The sequence below is a fragment of the Diabrotica virgifera genome, chromosome 9 (assembly GCF_917563875.1).
Source record: "Diabrotica virgifera virgifera chromosome 9, PGI_DIABVI_V3a".
NCBI lineage: Eukaryota > Metazoa > Arthropoda > Insecta > Coleoptera > Chrysomelidae > Diabrotica > Diabrotica virgifera.
This window is the reverse complement of record NC_065451.1, coordinates 205,496,619-205,511,251: the sequence shown is the minus strand read 5'-3', so window position 1 is coordinate 205,511,251 and position 14,633 is coordinate 205,496,619. Positions and strand designations below refer to the sequence as shown.

Below are 14,633 nucleotides of genomic sequence, written 5' to 3'. Positions count from 1 at the left end.
ATACTAGTTTGAACTAATGTACAAATCCAAATATGGACAGTCATTTGTGCCTAATTATGGAATAGTGGATTAATTGTAAGTAGGCTTATTATGATTGTGCTGCGGTCCAGAGTTTCGTATATGGATCTGTGATGTCTGCAAGTGAATTAAGCTACTTCTTTCATTTTTCACAATTTTCTTATCTAAATTTATTTGATCTCAGATGTTTATGTCTATTTTTGTTATTGATATGTTGGTTTATGCCTATATATTCCATATATGGGTACCTATTCCATATTTGGTTACTCATTTGGGATTTTGTTTTTTTGTTCGACTTTTTTTTGTTAATTGAGATATTGAATAGAAGGCTTTTAATTACTACATAAAAATGTATGACTGATGTGTCATAACAATAAATTGTTTTCATTTGTATAAGGGTAAAATTTTTATATCCCCAAAACAAAATGGTATTCCATAATTGGCGACTTTCCTCTAAGTATACCTATCTAACTTTACAATTGACATTTCTCTAGCACAGCCACACGGAACTGACCGATCTTGCAAAAGTGTCAACATGGTATTAAGAAAAACGTAGGTACCTACTTAGTAGATATTAAAATAAACATTAAGTAGGTAGGTATCTACTATCTAGGTACCTATAGATGTTTTCAGGGACTTTCGGCCCTCGGTAATAACGTAGGTACTCACCTAATCTTTCATTCTACGTTCAAATTTTTCAAAAATAGATAGGTACCTACTTAACTTAAGCACAGTTTTTTTGCTTATACGAATCAGTTAGTTCACTCTAGTTTTTATGCGGTTCCTGCGCTTGCAGAAACTCCTAGCAGACGGCGCAGTAGACTAGGAGGAAAATGTTGCTGTTGCAAGATTTAAAATATTCCGATAAAGAATATTCCAAAATTATAATAAAATAATTATGATTATCGATTTTTTTCAAAAAGCTGAAAATTAAATTCATAAATGGTAAAATCCTTTACGTACACACTTGTATAAAATTTGAAAAATAATATTTTCTAAAATTTCTAATTATTGATTGAATGTATTCAAACAATTAATCACAAGTAACTATCTAAATTGGTGACATTTGGCAACAGTGAGTAAATCTGGTTTATTTATGTATGTTTATTCCAAACATAACCTTATAAACAAACAGTTGTGTATTTAGAGTTATTTATTATTGTTTTCTGATATTTTGCAATTGTTAAGTTGGTTTACTTCGAATTTAATATGCATTACTCTGGTATTTCTCCAGTTTTCTAAGAAGGTTGGTGATTTTGAATTGGGGTTATGATGAATTTAACCCAAAGGCAATGTGTGTTTATTTATGTGGCAAAATTCCAGGCACCATAAAAATTTGAGTTTCTTCCTGTTGCCCATGGATGAAAATCGGTAAGAACGTAAATTCTATTTAACATCATTGACATCATTTTTGACGTGCTGTCGTTTTAGGTTTGCAGAATGAAAAGAAATTGTTCAATGTGATTAACTTTTAAATATGCACTTTACATCTTGAGGAGCAGGCCTTTGCAGAAATACTGAAAAGCGGGTTGCAAAACAACGCAAAATAAAATAAACGAAATATGTCTTGAGATTAAAGATTCAAGTTGAAGGTGTGTTCTTTCTTAAACTGGAATGATGTAATTCTGTAGGCACATCTATTGAGAAGTTACAACCAGTGGCAAAGTGCCTTAAGGGAATCTATGACATATATAATTGAAGGTATGAGTATATGTTTCAAATTAATTGTTGGATGATTCTGAGAAAGTGTAAATTTTTTTCATGAATTTGGTACATAAGTCTTTATCTAAACTCTAAAAATCATTGACATCTGTTTTGAAAAACCATGTTCCTAGAAACCATTGATAACAAATATAGACGGTTACCTCTGCATTCGTTGTATCATCTTACTACCCTATCCATAGTGAGTCTAATTTTTAAATCTATAATAATTGTTTACGTGCTGGTTTCATAAAGATGCTTCAAAAATCTATATGGGTCTTACTAGGCAGCACAGCCATGCCTTTAATAGCTTTTCCAATTATATTTTCAATATGCTTATTCTAGTTAAGATTGCGGGACAAAAAGACCACTAAATATTTGAGTTCATTTTTAGGTATCAGCATTGGCTCTACAGCCCATGGTGGGTCTTGGCCTGTTCCAGAATCAGCTTCCACTCTTTCCTATCCTGTGCTTGGCTTTCCAATTTCTCACTCGAGCATGAATTTTTGGTATATATGGGATTATATTGTGATAACGACCAGATCTATGAAAGAATAGTATGTTGTTAAAGAGGATTGTGGTGACACTATTCATGAATATCTGATAATATTGGTTAATGTGAATGGAGTCCAAAATGGGGTTTAGGTTGTTATATAAAAAACTAGGTCATTAGCATATGGAAGTAGGGTGACATTATCTGGTATTAAATTATGTGAATGAGGAGAATTAAACCTAAAAACTCTATTTATTCTGCCAATCAATATGATTTTAATATATTTTAATATAAAACATATGTTATTCTTTCTAGGGACATCTCCTCTGAAGGAATTACAATTATTTGCCAGTATGTCAAATGAATTTTCAACAGCAGTCATACTTTCATGAATTTATTGATGAAAATAAAACTAGGTACATGATTTATTATTTACTTCCAAGGGATTCTAAGATACTATGTGTAAAAAGTCCAATATGCAGTGATGAGCATGCTAATAACTGGCAAAATATGGGATATAACGCCAAAGATGGGAAACATGGGATGCATTCTGAAGTAAAAAGAGATGAAACTGAGAGAAATTATCGATATAAACATATAAATTAACATTACATTACATAGTTTCCCACCTTTAGACATATCAGATGAGAATTAGAACTGTCACTGTGCCAGGAGAATTTTATAAAATACTCCTGTCACAGAGATCTAAAGGTGGGAAACTATGTAATGTTATCGTCGGCTAAGAGTGTTAACCTGCTAACTCCATTTTTCACTGTGAGTGATATTGGGGTAGTTTCTAGGTCTGTGTACCTTCATACCATGTCCCACAAGCCCGCTGGTTCCACTGTAGTTTAGAGATAGCTATTTCTAAACTACATTGGTGTCGGCGGGTTTGTGGGGTGGTGTATGAAAATACACGGACCCAGAAACTAGCCCAATATCACTCAAAGTGAAAAATGGAGTTAGCAGGTTAAAACTCTTATCCAAGGTTATGTTAATTTATTCGTTTATAACGATAAGTTCCACTTCTACCAGTTTCATCTCTTTTTATCTCACAAGTTAATATGTTTTCCATCTTTTGCGTTATTTTGTCGCTCATTACTGTATATTTACGATTCTGTGATTTCTCAATATGATGCTGAGTAGGTATAGATCTGAGTAGGTATATAGTAGGTATCTACAATCCTTTCAAAACAGAAATTTATAAGTTCATTTTATGTACCTATTAAACTTTATTTTAAGGATGAATTTGAAATGCTTGTAGGGAATATATCTGTAAAAAATAAAATTGGTATTGTAAAATTGAAATTCTCAAAATATAATTTATAATTCGAATGTATTATTATTTTTTTCCTCTATAGAAAAGTCCTCTTATTAGTTTTCTCATTAGCTCTTGACAAGACATCAGTACTTCGTTTTTTAGATTTCTCACAAGGATTCAGATCCGGAAGATCCTGCGTAGACGCCAGTACTTACTTAATTACTTATTCCTCTTCACTCCATGCGGAGCATAGGGCGTCAACTGTCTGCCTCCATTCTGTCTTATCCTTTGCACTGATCTTTATTTCTGTCCAGGTTTTCCCAATAGGGCTTTTCATTTACAGTCATTTGTTTCGAGCTTCTGTCATATGTCGTATAATCCGTGTATATTCATAGATATAACAGAATAGATTAGGCCAGTTCGAAAAATAGAGTAACCCAGAACAGTTCGGGTTGCTGGTCTATCTTTCTCTCTCTACTGGCGCTCAGCTTTCTCTCTCTAGCATATGATGGCTGCCGCCTCTGTGTAACTGTCGTTCCATTACTCCCACGTCTTGGTAGATACGCTCACACTCGCACGACAGACAAAGATAGCTAGACCACCATACTTGATATCAGCGTTACACCCCGATGCATTGAGTGGCATATGACTAGCCTGATCTATTGTTGACATATCTCTGTGTATATTAGTATTATACACAGATTATACAACATACGACAGCAGCTCGAAGCAAATGACAATCAATGAAAAGCCCTATAGCATTAATTTCTTTTTCAACACTTCTTTTCCACATTTCTACGGGTCTACCTGGTCTTCTCTTTCCATGTGGTGTATATTCTAGGGCTTGCCTCGCTATGTCTGTGTCAGGTCTCCTTAGTGTGTGCTCCATCCAACTCCATTTCCTTTTGCATATTATCTTAGATATACATAGGTTTCTGGTTAGTTCTTGTCCATAGCTCTTGGTTTGATATACGGTTTGGCCAGTAAATGTTAAGAATCTTCCTTAGGCATTTATTTATGAATACCTGCATCTGTCCAATACATTTTCTTGACACTTTCCAATAGGTCTGGATCCCGCGTATGAAAAAAAAGTTGATTAATAGCAAGCTGAAAATTTGTTAATAGCTTAAGGGTGTCTAGTCGGACAAACTTTGATATATGGGAACACTGGAACAGGGGAAGTTTTAATTGTGGAACAGGTTAAAAATTTGGAACGGTCAGACCACGAAAACGGCACATTTATTTTGTCCGACAGAACAGACTTAAACTCTTCGAACAGAGATTAAACTCTCATGCAAAAGTCAGACTGCTATTTATCACCAAATGGGCGTTTTAATGAGTGGAACATGTAGAATATGTCAACTGCCAGGAATTATGACAGGTGATAAATAGCAGTCTGATTTTTGCATGAGAGTTTAATCTCTGTTCGGAGAGTTTAAGTCTATTCTGTCGGACAAAATAAATGTGCCGTTTTCGTGGTCTGACCGTTCCAAATTTTTAACCTGTTCCACAATTAAAACTGCCCCTGTTCCAGTGTTCCCATATATCAAAGTTTATCCGACTAGACACCCTTAAGCTATTAACAAATTTCCAGCTTGCTATTAATCAACTTTTTTTTCATCGCGGGATCCAGATCTACAAGTTTCTGCTCCATATAGTAATACAGTCTTCACGTTGCGGTTCACGGTTTTAATTGTCATCTGATGTGAAGACCACATTTTCCTTAGCATATTGAATGCGTTTGTAGCGTAGACGCCAGTATTGTACTATTTATTTTTGTACTAAGACAAATCACAGAAAAGGCCATCGAGACAATAAACCAGCATATCATGTTTTACCTGACAAAGGCTTTCGATCGCATCCAAGTCGAAGACGTCTTACACTTACTGTATAGAAGATACATGCCAATCAATATTATACGAACCATCGAAAACATCTATTTCCATAATCGAATACAGGTAAAGATAAATGGAAAACTAACACAGTTTATACCAGTACAAAGCCGAGTCAGACAATGGAACCCGTTAAGCCCACTGCTCTTTAATGTATCTAATAATGGACGAAATAATACAAGCAGTATGTAAAGATCATGGTTACAGAATGGGGAACAAAAAACTCCAAATATTAGGTTATGCAAACGACGCCGCATTAATCGCCAAGACAGAAGACAATCTCTAAAGATTAACACACATCTTCAATACAACAGCCAAGAAATACAATATCAATATATGATAATATCAGCAGAAAAAACACATGTATGACATCTAAATACCCACTACGAGGTAAAATCGAAATTGATGGGAAAATATTAAAGCAGGAAGCAAGGTTTAGATATCTGGGAATAGATATACCCAGTTATGGAGATGTTGAAGAGGAAGTACGACAACAAAGCTTAAAAGCAAGTAAAGCGCTGGAATCTCTTAATGACACAATCTGGAAGAACGAACACCTAAGACAAGACACAAAAGCAAGAATCTATAAAGCAGCAATTAGACCTATATTGACATACACGGCAGAGACAAGACCTGACACATCTAAAACGAGACGACTACTAGAAACAACCGAGATGAAAATACTTAGACGAATATCAGGGAAAAGTCTGTTGGATAGAGAGAGATGCGAAAACATAAGAAGATCATGCAATGTAGAAGACATAAATGGATGAGTGACAAAACGGAAACTGGAGTGGAACGAACACATTAGTAGAATGGCAGAGAATAGGATAGTACGAATAGCACGAGATAAGTCACCAAATGAATGAAGAAGTATTTGCAGACTAAGAAAAAGATGGTGCGATAATTTAAACAATTTAGGAGGCTAATATTGAAGAAGAAACAGTCTTTAAAGCCTACCTACAAGAAGGAAGACTCCTCTTGCTACGGCGCGTCGAATAATATATCGCTTGTACTATCCCGGAGAATTTAAAACCGTATTTCCGATTGCATTTTTAAAACTGGAAGTCCTTTGCCAAATATCTCACCTTTAGTACCATCCTTGGATTATAAGCTTTCATCCGACACCTCATTTCTCATTCTATCTGGTTTAATGGCTGAGGAGTTGTGTTTACGGACAGACGGACGTATATAATTCAACGCTTTCACATTTTTTTCAAAACTTGAGTGAAAACAATATTTCTTTAGAAATCCATAAATATATTCGCTAATAATGAAACTAATTTGCAGTGGTTATAGCCAACCTTCATTAGTGGAGTAGGTATTAGAAGAAGAAGACCAATGAAGATAAAGTAGAGCCCATTGTTAGACCAAAATTTTGTTTATATAGAAAAAATTATTTAGTTGAAAATAGTGGTACATAATCTCAATGAATCCATTAAAGCTGATACATTTAGTCTTCAGAACAACAGTAATAATTATTTATGAAACTATCGATAAATTGTCAAGAGCTTCGTAAACGTTAATTGTAGAAAAGTATTCCTTATTTCGAAAAATCTATTTCAAATTTGTCCTATTTATTTTCGAGCAGTGTATCAAAAATAATGTTGAGCAGTATAACATACGCTGTTATGCGCTTGCGTCCGGCTGCAAGGTCTCGATGCGCAGTGGGAAAAATGGAACATTTTTTCATAACGTACTTCACGGCAAGTGACTATACTGCTTGTTGTATAAACCTATATACTGTGACTTAAGTACCTATTAGCGTATTAGTTTTCTCCAGGATTCGAAAAAAATGAATAGATGGGATACTTACCACATTGAAAATTTTGACAGACGACATTTTGCGCCTATACCTACCTACCCTAAAGCGCATTCTCGCGGTTCGATTTTAGTTGATCAACTTTAGTGGATCAACTAAAATCGGTCAAGTTTGTTTACACATTTCAAGCAAAATTGAAGCAATTAGTTTTAATAAAATGGCGCCAAGTACTTACTTAGGTAGATATATCTACTTAGTTAGGTATAAGTATAGGTAGGGGAGAGTTGGACAAAACCGGGTACCACTCCAAAAACCGTCTGTATCTTTTGCTATGTGAGAGTAGCAAATGTTTGCTATAGATTGAAATATTCTCAAATGACTTAAGTTTGATATGCCAATATCAATTTTTAAAAATATTCTTAGATTTTTAATTTTTTTTTATTTTAATGAAAATATTGCAAACTACCCGGTTTTGTCCAACCGGTATGATAAAACCGGGTAGTAACTTAATTACCATGTAAAAAGACTAATGGGCAGAAAATAAAATATTTATTAAAAGTATGTGAACAAAAATCGAAAATCTATGAACAGAGGTCACAAATAAAAACTTCATCTACATCATCATAGGCACTACAGGCGTCATAAGCCCATTTGGTGCAAGACACACATTTTATCCAGCCGTCTTTCGCATTAAAATTTGAAAATAGTTAATTGTAATATAGACACGCATCGTCATTATTATCTTCTTCCTCCAAACTCTCCAAAATTTTGTTTTTGGTGCAGCCCTTTTTACAACGTTTTTTCTTTTTTTTTTGTCCAGTTCATTTAGTTTAAATTTTTTTACGACTGGAAATTTTTTTTTTAATTTTTCCAGCTAACTTTCTTACTAGCTTCTTCAACAGAAGAAGCCACATGTTGTAAGTAGTTAACGAAAAGCAAAAAAACCACTGCAGAAACTGGAAGTAACACAGGTCTGATAAAATCGGGTAGGGGAAGGACGTCGAAGATGACGCACCTAAGCAAAATACATTTTATTTAAGGGTAAAAAATATTTAAGCTAACTTTGAATGCTACGAGCCTGTAATTTGGACATTTCTATAACCAATTTCTAGGATTATTTTTAAATTCAATAAAAGGAAGTACCTATTTTTTATGCGGCTTTAAAAAAAAACGCTTTTGCGCCATCTTACCTTCCACCGAGGGAAAGATGACGCACAGTGATGGTGAAGATGGCGCATGTAGGTATCTATATTAAAAGCGCAAGTGATATGAAAAGAAAATTTATTTTTTAATACTGAAAGTAAGAAAATGTAAACAAAGCTTTTTTAACATATTAACAAAAGTCACAAATGTAGTTTTCGGGACTTTTGGCTCCACTGCATTCTTTATGCACCCATTGTCCACAACTTGTGCATCTGAACCATGTTTCCGTCTTTTTGCCGAAGTCTCCACATAATATGCAGATATCAGTTTCACCTCCCTCGTTGATTATGTCATCCAACTCATCGTCATTGCAAAGACCTTCTTCATCAAAATCGCTTTCTTCAGTATCGCTATCCTCCAAGATTTTTTTGTTTATTTTTTGTTTGATTATTTTTTGTACTTTGGCTTTCCCTTTATTTTTATTTAGTTTTAATCCTGCATCATTAACCAATACTTGTCTGGTTACTTTTTGTTTTCCTTCTTCCGACTTCGCCAGTTTTTCTTTTTTTTTATTCTCTTTTTCTTCTAAGAATTCTTTTAAAGGGGTGCTTGTTAGAATTTCAGAATGTTGCTTTTGTCGTCCATATTTTCTTTTAATTTTTTTATTGGGCAAAGGAACTGGAGAAATAAGTGAAAGAGAAATATGTGGACGTTTGGTTATTTCATTTTGTTTTGTGGGGGTTGTGTGACGACTTTCAGGAGACTGTCGGCTGGTTGATGGACGTGGTAATTCTGGTTCTCTTATATATGGTGTTGTTATTAGTGGAGGTGTTCCCTGAGGTGCAGGTTCAGGAGAAACATCTCTATCCAAGCTATCATTGTTTAAATTATCAGCAGGAAAAAAGTCATCTTCTGTGAACTTATCAGAGTTTAACGGAAAAATTCCGCACGTTCCGAAACCAGAAACGGCCTTATCAATATTTGCCACCTGATCATATGCTAACTTAAAAATCTCGGCGACATCATATGGAGTAATTTTATCTTCAAACTCTGAGTTGCTGATCTTAGATCTTAGAAAGGAATTGCAATGGCGACCATACGCATATTTTAATGCAGAAAAAAATGACACATCAAGAGGTTGTAATTTGTGGGATGTGTGGGGTGGAATACTAACCATTATAATCCCATTCTCTTTGCAGTAATTATAAATATCCAGTGAAATATGGCTCGAGTGATTATCTAATACTAACAGCACGGGATTATCTGGACTAGACAGGACTTTTTTTTGGAAATGCTTCAGCCATAATAAAAACATAGACGTATTACTCCATCCATTATCCGTGCAGTTGTAAATCGCACCGCTTGGTCCATTTTTCTGAAGCTGTGGGCTCATCCTCTTCCTGGGAAATATAAATAATGGAGGTATGTAGTTACCGGAGGCACTGAACGCCATTATTACCGTGATATTCTTCCCTCGTTCCCACGAAGAAATGATTCCAAACTGCTTTACTCCTTTGGGTCCAAGTCTTTTACATGATTCTTTAGGAACCGTAGATATACCGGTTTCATCAACATTGTAAATGCGATCTGGCAGAAATTTATATTTTTCTTGCACTGTTTCCAAATTTTTAAAAAAGCGGTCTACTTCTATTTTATTGAAGGCTGTTATTCTATTAATGCTTGTAGCTTCTGGCTTTCTCAAGGAAATTTGAGGATTTCGTTTTATAAATCCTAGATACCAGTCTTTTCCAGCCATTTGTTTATTCTTATTAAAATTGTGTTTAATTTCATTGCGTTCTGCATAAGCAAATGCCATGGTTCTCAGCGCTATGCAAGTGATACCAAAAAATAAATTGGCCAGCTTGAGAACATGATCTAGTATCTCCTTTTCATGATGTGCCGAAAACAATGGGGCTCTACCAAGAGACTCTGATTTGACTTCCTTTAATAAATTTTTAACCTTAAGTTTTCTCCTCAATGTAGCTTCTGGTATTGAAAATGCCCTTGCCACTTCCCGAATTTTACGACCATCTCTACAAATTGCATTCAATGCTGCATTAAGAGCTGCTGCAGAAAATGATCCTCTCTGTGTTTTTCGTATATATTTTCCCATTTCTAAAAAAGAAAAAGATGCCTCAAAATGCAAAATAGACACTAAATAATAAATATTCTATACTCCATTGTTATTTAAGGTAATGAACTGAAAAGGCAAAGATGACGCACTATAACAGCAAAGATGACGCAGTCTGCGTCAACTTAGCCTGTTCAGCATAACCTACAAAAAATGGTTATCAAAATTATCCATCATCAAATATTTAACAGATAAATCCTCGCTAACTGAAAATAAATATCACCTACTCCCATGAATATGAAGAAAATCCAATGGAACCATTTTTAAACAACTTACCATTAATATTCGCAGTGTCAAAAATAACAAGAAATCAACGTGTATCGCGTTACTCTGCCTCACAGATACTAAACAGTACGAAAGCTGACCGATGAAGTTTTAAAGTAATAGTAGTTTCTAAAGGAGGGCGCCACGGGTATAAAAACTGAATTTAGTGAAGTACTTGATAAAATACAGAGGTGCGTCATCTTAGACGCTGCGTCATCTTCCCCGTCCTTCCCCTACCTGGTTTTGTCGATTTTCGGACTACCCGGTTTTGTCAAACTCGTAAACAAGACATTAAATGTTTTTTAAATTTTTAAGTTATGAAATAAGTAATAAGTTTTCAAAATTTTTGGCCAAATTAAAGGCAATATACTAGGTTACATGTATTAAATTTTGAAATGGCCATTAATTATTCATTAGAGTAGAAAACAGCTATAAACTTACCTTAAAAATCGAGTTTCCTGCATCAAAAAACAGGTGAGGTCTTACTGCTCCGGCACAGATTACTCAAATGAGGTAGAAATGAATACACACGACTGTTGGTGGTAAAGGGACACTAATTTTAACATTGTCTAATAGATAGCAGAAAGACAGTTAGAAGAATTAAGGGGTACTCGGTTTTATCAACCTACCGGGTTTTGTCCAACTCTCCCCTACGTACCACAGATTTAAGAAGGTGTTTTCATTAATCTAAGGTATAGGTAGGTACCTACTTAGAGACGGAATAAAGAACATAAAAAACGTCGTTTCTGGATTCTGGATACGAAATTGGATTAAAAGAAGGAATGAATGTTGTGTCTCAGAACAGAAACTCTGCTAAAAGAACTTGCTTTGGAGGATACAAAAGAATATCTATGAACATCTGAACATAACTAACACTCTCTGATCACTTTAAACTCATTTTGTTAATTTAAACGATATCTAACAATTTACGCAGACAAGAGTGATTCAAGTCGACCAACAAATGTGCATATCCCCACAGAAACAACTAACGGATTAACTTATTAAAAATCTCCAATAGATTCCTGATCTCACAACAACTTCATTATTTGTTCGTTCACAAACACGACTTCCGTAGTTTGCGACTTCTCTACCGAGTCTAGCATCAGGATAGCAGGATAGCGAGAGGATCGTCCAATTGAAATTCACTCCGAACACTTGAGTGGGATATCGATGTATTTTGGATACGCCCACAAAATGGTGGGCCGACAACATGGCATATACCTATTAATGTTTTAAAGAAAATCTAAAATTAAAGACGTTTTATATACAAATATTAGTATTTTATAAATATATTTATAAATATTACGTTTTATAAGGTAATAAATAGGTACATTTTGAGCAGTTTATTTGCGATTATATTAAAATAATCATATAAATTCTCATATTTAACACTAGCGCCACCAGGCCGCAAAGAGATAAAGTTATGCGACGTATTTATTCTCTCATTGTTGCCAGAACTACAGTTTTCCAAGTATCTGCAGTAGTAGGTACATATCGGCATGCATTAATCATTAAGTAGATATCTAATAACAAATCAATTTGTTGATTGATTGATAAAAGTTAGCAAATTATAAATAATCCTACAAATAAAGCTAAACTAATATTATGGTGAAATACTATATTTATAAATTCTTTATGGAAATTAATATGGAACAACAGCTAATGCATGCAGGAAAAAATATAAACCAGGCAACATCGTTGCAGATACGTTTCAAATAATCGGAGACTCAGACGACCTCCTTTCATTCATATTCTCCTGTTATAAAAGCTTAAAAATTTGTTGGATTTGGATGTTTGGATTCTGAGTGACGTCATTGAAGAGTGATTGATTAACTGAAGAGCTTATTGCAACATAATGGTAAGCCACAATTTTACAGAATTCTCTTTTATTGCATTATCTATTTAAAGAAACCTATGTTAAGCCATATAAAAATTATTTGGTGATTACTGAAATAGATGGCGGAGTTATTGCTGTATCGTGTTTATACAATCGCCCATTTCTGTTCACTTTTTCGCGTAAAACGTGGTAAGCCATGCCCCGGAATCTTATATGAACAAACTGGGGAATTTCCCCCATCACTTTCACTACCGTCAGCTAATAAAGAGAAATGACAGCCTATCTCGCTCACGAAGACTTTAACCAATCATTTATGTTAACGCCATATCTGAATGTCATAAATAAAATAATCAAACGAGGCTTAACTCGGCAATGTCAATTCTGTCACAAGTAATGACAGTTAGTGGAAAAATTTTCCATTAGTTTACAGTTTTTATTTTTTATTGTATTACCTTTAACGATTTGTTCTTAGTAATTTCAATTTAAGTTGGTTCCTTATCCTTCGTTGATAAAGTGTAGTTTTGTTTTAGTTACGAAACGAAAGAACTTTTGTGTTGTGTTAATAAAAAAACTGAACATGGTTTATTATTGTTGTGTACGGTTGTGTACAAATCATAGACAAGTTAGAAAAATGCATAGATAGGTAAATAGTAATTAGTTTATAACTGTTTTATCTGAAACAACAAATAAATACACGTACCTATATTTAGAAAAACATTGTCATAACTTTTTTTATATCCTTTTCCTTACTAAATTTGACAGCAAAAATAACATATTTTTGTAACTTGGGAATTCCGAATAATTTATGAGTATTACTTAGATATTATTTAAATAAAATACTTTAACAAGCTTAGTAAGTTCTGGTATTTTATTTTAATAATATAGGTGAGATTATAAGAAGATATTTTAATTAGTAACGAAAGGGCCCGCAAGAGGCGCTGAACGGATGAAATTAATGCTTGTCCATTTAAATTTCCCGCCAAATGGTGATTAGTTAACACTACGGTCGCAAGTGGCGAAAGGAACCAAATTTTTACAGTGAGTTGCCTATCTATCCGGTAATACTATATTATTAATCTATGGTGGTAAGCCACATTAAAATGGCGTCGACATCAGGTGCACGTGCTGAATTAAGAGCGGTTTTAAGCGAAAATAGCAGTTTAAATGTCAATTTTATTGATGATAGTGATGACAGTGTAGCAGACAAAGACTATAAGCCCAGTGGCGATGATTTTTCGTCTCAATCTAGTGAGGTAAGCTGTATTTTCTGATTTTTTGGCTTACCATGTTTTTGCACAAAAATATTCATATATATTACATGGAACTATGGAACAATATCGTATGCCAAGTGGCTTATCGAGTTATTAATATAAAATTTTTGAAATATTCGCAAATTCTAGAGTGTAATACAGTCTCTTTTTGTTGTTCTAGGATGAATTGCAGGAACCAATACCCAGGCTTTTTAAAGATAAGGAGGTAAATCCAGAGAAGAAAAAACCAACAAGATGGAGACAACGAAATGAGGAACACTATGATCGAAATGAAAAAAAAAGAAGCCGTAATTCGGGACAGCAGTATACTTCTAACAAAACCAAGACGATTATTAGTTCACGTGAAATTGGCGAAGAAAATTCCGTTTTACGGAAAGGCAGACCTGCAACAATAGAGTTGTCAAATATTCCCAAGAAATATAACGAACCTCTGAAAATTGCGAAAAATAAACTGGACGATATAAAAAGTTTGTTACCTTATATCCCGCCAGTCAACCACACTTTTTATAATCAGTTAAACGCAGCTTATGAAGTTAATGAAGAAGTGGAAATTGTAGAAACATAACTTAGTTTATTTTTTTGTGTTGCGAATTTTTAAATTTAAGAACATGTTAAGCCACATTTTTTTAATAAACTTATTTTTTTAATATAAATATGTGGTTTTTTTGTGAAATAATAAATGTAGATGTATTTTAATAATTAATATAACTAACTAACACGCGTTCAGGTTTTTACATTTAAACCAATATTTTTTAGATTTTTTTAAAACTTTAAACATTGATATCTCGGTTTTATTATTTTGTGGCTTACCATTATGTTGCAATAAGCTCTTCAACTATATTATATTATTTAACTATCTA

General features: G+C 33.9%; 1 long non-coding RNA gene across 2 annotated transcripts; it reads left to right on the top strand.

The window, feature by feature from the left end:
- Positions 1–1,199: 1,199 nt before the first annotated feature.
- Positions 1,200–3,297, top strand: LOC126892783 (uncharacterized). Of its 2 annotated transcripts, none has more exons than XR_007701002.1 (3): positions 1,200–1,389; positions 1,450–1,719; positions 2,114–3,297. It is a non-coding gene; the product is annotated as an uncharacterized LOC126892783 (long non-coding RNA). The 2 variants fall into 2 exon arrangements; XR_007701001.1 differs by having other exon boundaries at positions 1,203–1,389; positions 2,528–3,297.
- Positions 3,298–14,633: the final 11,336 nt, after the last annotated feature.